General features: G+C 40.9%; 2 pseudogenes; both read left to right on the top strand.

Annotated features, from left to right (window-relative positions):
• The first annotated feature begins 1,104 nt into the window (after positions 1-1,104).
• LOC126951019 (etoposide-induced protein 2.4 homolog) lies at positions 1,105-2,022 on the top strand (annotated as a pseudogene).
• Positions 2,023-6,375: 4,353 nt separating this feature from the next.
• On the top strand, positions 6,376-7,417 carry LOC126950787 (importin subunit alpha-1-like; annotated as a pseudogene).
• Positions 7,418-7,660: the final 243 nt, after the last annotated feature.

Here is a 7,660-nt window from a genome sequence, read left to right as displayed (position 1 = left end):
TGCATTTGTACTCAACTCTTCCTTCTCTCCCAATCCCTAATACCCTATGATATGGTTTGGCTCTGTGTTCCCACCCAAATCTCACCTTGAATTGTAATAATCCCCATGTGTCAAGGGTAGGACCAGGTGGAGACAATTGAATCATGGAGCCAGGTTTCCCCCATGCTGTTCTTGTGATAGTGAGTGAGTTCTCATGAAATCTGATGGTTTTATAAGGGACTTCCGCCTTCTTTTGGCACTCATTCTCTCTCCTGCTGCCTTGTGAAGAGATGCCTTCTGCTATGATTGTAAGTTTCCTGAGGCCTCTCCAGTCGTGTGGAACTGTGAGTCAATTCAACCTCTTTTCTTTATAAATTACCCAGTCTTGGGTATTTCTTAATAGCAGTGTGAAAATGAACTAATATAACCTATGATGTGTTTCCCATCCTATAATAAGTCATATAAAATGGAACCATATGATATGTAGCTTTTTGGATGTGGTTTCTTTTACTTGGCTTGATGCATTTGAGATTCACCTATGTCATGTGAATCAAGCCCATTCCTTTTTATTCGTGAGAAACCTCTTGTTGAATGGGTTTGCTAAAGTTTATCAGTTACCATTTGAGGAGCATATGCATTGTCTCATTTTTAGACTTTAAAAATAAAAACCTCTATAAATATATAAAGGTATTTGCATAAATATAGCTTTTATTTCTCTTGAGTAATTATCTGGAAGTAAGGTTGTTGGGATGTATCAAAGGCATGTGTCTAACTTTATTAAAAACTGCCAAACTATTTTCCAAGGATGCTGTAACATTTTGCATTTCTACCAGCAATGTATGAGATTTCCAGTTGCTCTGTATCCTTCTAAGTAACATGATGTCGCTAATTTTTAAATTTTCTTTTTAACTATTTAAAAAATGCCTGGCAGCAGCCCTATGTGGCCCCTGCCCTGGGAGCAGCCCAGTAGAGTGGGGGCGACTGTGTGCTGAGAAGCTGATCAGGTCTGCCATGGGTGAGGGGCCTGGCCAGAGCTATGGCAGTGGAGCTATGGATCCTTCATAGTGACAGATTTTGGGGTACTTCTGTCTCCTCTGTGTAGTTGATAGTTTGGGTGGCGAAGAGATGCCTGACAGTGTTAAAACCTTTCTCCAGGACCTTGGCAGGGGAATCAAATATTCCATCTAGGGTACTTTTACAGTCTCCAAACTCCATGCTTGAATCCAGCAAAAGGGAGAGGAGCAGCACTGAAGAAGGGCAAGTAGTGTCCTGGCACAGAGAAGAGCCAAGAATATAGAGTAAGAGTGAGAGAGTGAGCCATGTATTGTTAGTAGAACTTTTTGGTGTTGCACTTGGAATGGTGGAGTGTTCTGGTCCTGTCTCCTCCTGTTTTATTGAGTGTTTATTCTTCTGCTTTGGTCAGTGACACCCTGAATTATTGGTGATCTATCATGACATGGAGATGCTCGGTCATGGCTAGAATTCTTCCTCATATCAATCTTCAGTGCTCATTGAGTGCTTCCTTATTTGTGCCTAGCAAAGTTGTGAATGCCATTTGGTTTCAAGATATAGCTGATCTGGCATTTGAGAAACCAGTGAGGAAGCCTCACCCATTTCCTAGTGTCTGCAAAGTAATTGCTGACTTGCTCTCCAACCTTTCACTGCAGGCTCTTTTCCTCAATCAAGGAGTGTTTGTGAGTCTCTTTCCCATCCATCTTGTTGTTCAGCTGGTTAGTCTCCTGCATATGTCTCTTCTCTATGCACTGTGCTGCTTCAAATATTGTTGGTTCAATAAAGGAATTGGAGCGCACCAGCAGTTGTCTAATGTAGAAAGGAATTGGTCTTACTACTTTGGGTTTGGTTTGCCCTTGGCTTTTCTCATGGCAATGCAGGCTTCATTACCAGTGCAGCCATATTATCAGTGGCTGCCTCTTCTCTATCCTTGTTACTTTATTCCTCTATCCTTGTTCTTTATCAGTGCCAATGAAGCCAAGACCCCTGGCACAGCATACCTCTTCCAGTTGTGCCTCTTGTCCTTGGTGATCTTGCTAAGCAACAGACTCTTACAGGACAGTCTACCTGCAGTCTGCCCCGAGCAGCTTAACCTGTTTAGGGCAGTTCCCTTCACTGCATCCATCTCCTGTCAAACTGAAGGCTACTGACATGCAAAGGGCATGGGTGAGATAGGAGGGAGGCTGTATTCACTTCCCCCGCCAGGAAAGGCAGACCTCACTCTGCCAAGGTTCTTCTGTGTATTCCCTTCTTTCTGAGGAATCAGAATTTTTGTCTCTGGTGCACATAAGGCAGAATGTTCCTGACACCGGTGTGTGGATTTTTAACACCATCACGCGTCTGAAAGGAACACAGGTTTTTCTGTAGCTATTTTCTAGCATTTGCCAGTCCGTGTGCCTGGACTGATTTGAATACTTTGTTTTTCTTCTTGTGCCATTTACCCCCACTCCCCACCTTTCCTTCATGCCATCTACTACCCTTGGATGAATGAATTTCATAATTCTAGCTGTTGTATTTTGTGGATTTGTTTTGCGTGTGTGTGTGTGTGTTTCTGTGTTTGTGTGTGTTTCTGTGTTTCTGTGAAGCACATCCATTTGATGTGGGAGGCAAAGGAGTGTTCCACTTGCTCCTGGTCACTCCCTTTATGGCCATCACCGTCTTGTTTTTTGTAACTCAGGTTAGCTATTGGTCTCTCTTGCTCCACTGCAAAAAAAATAAAAATAAAAAATAAAAAAGCCTGAAGGGATGGGGCAGGAGGAAAGGCCTCACAGACAGATCTGCTGGGCTTTGAAGTGATTTTCTTTCTTTCCCTTGAAGAGGAAAAGGCTATTTTCACTGGTACATTTGAAGTCCCCCAAGTATGGGAAGATACCAATTCTGGACAAGTGCCACTGCAACATAACACTCAGAGAACCTGAACTTTTCAACTCTGTTAGTATTGGGGGCAGAAATTCACTGTTGGCCACTGCCAGGTCTGTTTTCATATTTCAAAGGAATATTGGGTGCTGCAAACAGGAACTGAGGGTTAAACTCATTAAACCCATCAATCCTGTGATTGGTGGGTATTTTGCCATCATTTTAAGACACAAAATGTGGGAGGCAGATGTCAAAATACTTGTACAATTTTAAAATGTCACAAGTTTCACATGATACAATTAAAGCTTGTTTCTAACAAAATAAATTTAAAAAATGTCTGGTTGTGTCTAATTGTGGTTTTAATTTGCATTAATGATATTAAGCATCTTTTTATATGCTTATTTGCCATCTGTATATCTCCTTTGCTGAAGGCTCAACTCTTTACTCATTTTTATCAGGTTTGTTGCTTTCTTATTGTTGAGTTTTGAGAGTTTTTAAACATCCTTTTAAAGAAATGTGATTTCTATTGACTTATCTTCAAGTTACCAATTTTATTCTCACTGTGTCATGTGTACAAAATCTTCACTGCAATTACTGTTTCATTTCCAGCATTTCTACTACCCTTCCCTGCCTCCCCACTCCCTTCCTTCCTTCCTTTTCCTTATTTCCTTTTTTTTTTTTTTTTTTTTTTTTTTGAGACGGGGTCTAGCTCTGCGGCCCAGCCTGGAGTGCAGTGGTGCAGTCTTGGCTCATTGCAACCTCCACCTCCCGGGTTCAAGTAATTCTCCTGCCTCAGCCTCCTGAGTAGCTGGGATTACAGGTGCCTGCCACCACACCCAGCTAATTTTTTTTTTTTTGTATTTTTAGTAGACATGGGGTTTCAACTCCTGACCTCGTGATCTGCCTGCCTCAGCCTCCCAAAGTGCTGGGATTACAAGTGTGAGCCACTGCACCTGGCCCCTTCTGTTTCACTCTCTGGGATTTCCCATCTGATCTTGAATTCAAAAGAACATTTTGTAGCCATGAACAAATTAGTCATAATAATTTAAAATTCCTGTCAGATAACGTTAACGTCCATGTCATATCTGAGTGTGGTTCTGTTGATTGCTTTGTCTTTGTCAATGTGTTGTTCCATATTGCCTTTTTATGGGCCTCATATTTTTTTGTTGGGAGCTGGACATTTTATGTAGGACATAGAACTGAGCTAAATAAGTTTTAAGGCTAGTAATAGAACTGGCTTTCTTTCTACTCTTCATAGATTCAAAGCTGTGAACTTGCAGTTTGCTTAGCTTTTTTGTGTTAAAAGAATGGGAGCCATGTTCTTTCCAGTTCACATCCTGATCAGAAGCTCGGAAGTATCCTTGGAAAGTTTAAGCAGTGGCATTATATGATCTGATTGATTTATACTCTAAATGTTATGCTGAGTCCTGGGTGTTAACTGGATAGCAGGAAATCAAAAGAAGAAACAGGAATACCACTTAAATTAAGAGACTATTGCAGTAGTTAAGTAGTTAAATTATCTTAGTTTGGGTTCAGAAATACATTGTTTGCAAAAAATGTTGGCCTACTTAACAGATTGAGTTATATTGTATAAGGTGATTACATACAAGCCAGTTGAATGTTCAAGGACATCTGCCAAAAACCTCTTTTTTTTTTTTTTGAGACAGAGTCTCGCTCTGTCGCCCAAACTGGAGTGCAGTGGCTGGATCTCAGCTCACTGCAACTCCGCCTCCCGGGTTCACGCCATTCTCCTGCTTCAGCCTCCCGAGTAGCTGGGACTACAGGCGCCCACCACCTCGCCCGGCTAGTTTTTTGTATTTTTTAGTAGAGAGGGGGTTTCACCGGGTTATCCAGGATGGTCTCAATCTCCTGACCTTGTGATCCGCCCGTCTCGGCCTCCCAAAGTGCTGGGATTACAGGCTTGAGCCACCGCGCCCGGCCGCCAAAAACCTCGACTCCATTTTTACAAAAGTTGATCTGTAGCCCCTATACATCGCAATGATCATGTATAGGATCGTGTATAGGATCATAATAGACCCACATAGGAATGAGGGGTCTATTAAAGCCACTTCTAATTAATAAAAATAAAACAAAGTCACCTGCCCCAAACCAGATTATAGTAGTCCTTCCTCTGCATTTCCACAGGGGCTACCCATTGCAGTTCTCTGAGTATCCAACACTTCTTGGGAATTTTAGTCCCTGTCTACCTCTCTTCACTCACCTTCCTTCACTCTTTGTTTATTCTCTAAGCTCCAGTATTCTTTCTAGGTTTTCAATACCACAGGCTGACTATAGCTTTAGGATTCTTGCTGCATCTGACCTATTTGCCTAGGCCATTCACACCTGTGACTAAAGATGCTGTGAATTGCAGTATATCAAGAAGAAAATGGATATAAAATTTCAATGAAGCATTTTATTAGCTAATAAATCTACAATCTAGAAGCAGCTATGTACTGCCCTTTAGGCAACATTGTTTATCCATAGATGACCATGAACACATGTTGACAAAAGTGAACAATCTGGCAAAAATCCATTAGATCCTTCAGTGACAGTAGTTCCTGGACCATTCTGGATCTTCTCCAAATGTTTTATTTAGTTGGGTCTTTTGAAAATACAAAGTGTACAATACAAGGACCTGTTACTGGGGCTTTCTCAGGATGTATGCTGTAGACTAGTTTCACGCAGTTGACCTGGGCTTGAAAACTTGGGAAAATGTCAGTTCCTGTTATCTCCCATGATCTCAGTTTTCATTGTCTCATTCTTTATTCTTCTCTTAATTTTGTTTCAGAATGTTTTCATTTCTGGCCCTCATGGATCAAATCAGGATTTCCTAAAATACGTATTGTGACAATAAAAAGTTGAACATATTTTTATTTGGTAAAAGCCAAGGTTGCTTCTTCCAATGAGTGTTAAATCTTCCCATCACCTTCATCCCATGCATACTGGGGCATAGCTATGCACCATTAATATGAATGGTGAATGTTTGGAGTAGCTGTGAGGTCCTAAATGGCACAAGTATGATTGTCAGATAAATTGCACAACACCCATCCCGATTTGAATTTCAGACATATAGTGAATGCTTTTGTAGTAAAATTATGTGCCAGATATTGAATGGGAAGTACTTATAGTAAAAAAGCATTCGCTGTTCAACTAAAATTCAAATTTATCTGGGAGTCCTCTGTTTTTATTAGTTAAATCTGGCAACCCTAGCTACACATACTGTCTTATCAAACTTCGAGAAACCTACCAAGCAAAAACCCTTTAAATTTAGCTATTATTTCGTTAAAAAAAATTATCATTGTACAATGTATAATGAAGACACACAGTCTTCGGGCTGACCTAAGGTGGAAGTTTTGAGCACAGTTGCCCTACAGCCAGCAAGCCCTGCATTGCCTCCTGTGGAAGCCTGGGCCTGCTGAACAGCTTTCTCCCTTTGTCTCATAACCATGTTCACCAACAAGAATGTGAATTCACCAGCTGCCCAACTGAACAGATTCAAGAACAAGGGAAAAGACAGTACAGCAATGAGTCATTATAGCTGACCCACTATTGGCTCTTACAGTTCCTGATATGTTATCTTTAGCATGTGGTTACTTATGTAATCTTACCCAGACACTTACAAACCTTTGTTGCAACAGAATCCTGCATCCCCATTAGGTGCTGTTGAGAAAATTCTTCCTACTTTAGTTTGGCTGCTTCATCACAATAATCTAGAAGTATTAGTAGATACATGCTGGGCTGATTCCTACCTTACTGAAGGTCTGACAAAAGTGAACAATCTGGCAAAAATCCGTTCGATCCTTCAGTGACAGTAGTTCCTGGACCATTCTGGATCTTCTCCAGATCCATAGTCTCCAGATTCATGGTCATGAAAACAGAAGTTGTGACCCAACTCATGAAGCTTCTAGGAGCTTCTGAATTGCCAATTGTGACTCCTGCTCTGAATTGCCAATTGTGACTCCTGCTCTGAATTGCCAATTGTGACTCCTGCACTAAGAGCCATAGGGAATATTGTCACTGGTACAGATGGACAGGCTCAGGTTGTTATTGATGAAGGAGCACTTACCATCTTTCCCAGCCTAAAACTAATGTTCAGAAGGAAGCTACATAGACTATGTCAACCATCATAGTTGGCCTTCAGGACCAGATACAGCAAGCTGTGAACCATAGATTAGTCAGTGTTCTCCCTAAGACAGATTTTAAGACACAAAAGGAAGCCATAGGGGCTGTGACCAACTCTACAAGTGGTGGAACAGTTGAACAGATTGTATACCTTGTTCACTGTGGCATAATAGAACCATTGACAAACCCCTGAACTGTGAAAGATACCAGAATTATTCTGGTTACTCTGGATGCCATTTCAAATATCTTTCAGGTTGCTGAGAAACTAGGTGAAACTGAGAAACTTAGTATAATGATTGAAGAATGTGGAGGCTTAGACAAAATTGAAGCTCTACAAAGCCATGCAAATGAGTTTGTATATAAGACTTCGTTAAGCTTCATTGGGAAGTACTTTTCTGTAGAGGAAGAGGAAGATCAAAATGTGCCAGAAACTACCTCTGAAAGCTAAAGCCTCTATGTTCAGAATGAGACTCTTGCAACCTTTAACATTTAGATCATGTAAGCTGAGGCATACAGTTGTTGTGTCCTATGTGTGGTATAAGTTTGTGTTGCTGTTTCTCTAAGAACTGTTTTTAAATGTGTTTTGTTATTGTAGCATGTTTTACACTGAAACTTGAACAGTTCCAACATGTATATGCCATATGAAGCTTGTCCTCTGAATGGGTTTTGTATTTCTACGTGGAATTTCATA

The sequence above is a fragment of the Macaca thibetana genome, chromosome 3 (assembly GCF_024542745.1).
Source record: "Macaca thibetana thibetana isolate TM-01 chromosome 3, ASM2454274v1, whole genome shotgun sequence".
NCBI lineage: Eukaryota > Metazoa > Chordata > Mammalia > Primates > Cercopithecidae > Macaca > Macaca thibetana.
Note: the sequence above shows the minus strand (reverse complement) of the source record. Positions and strands in the feature narration are given on the sequence as shown.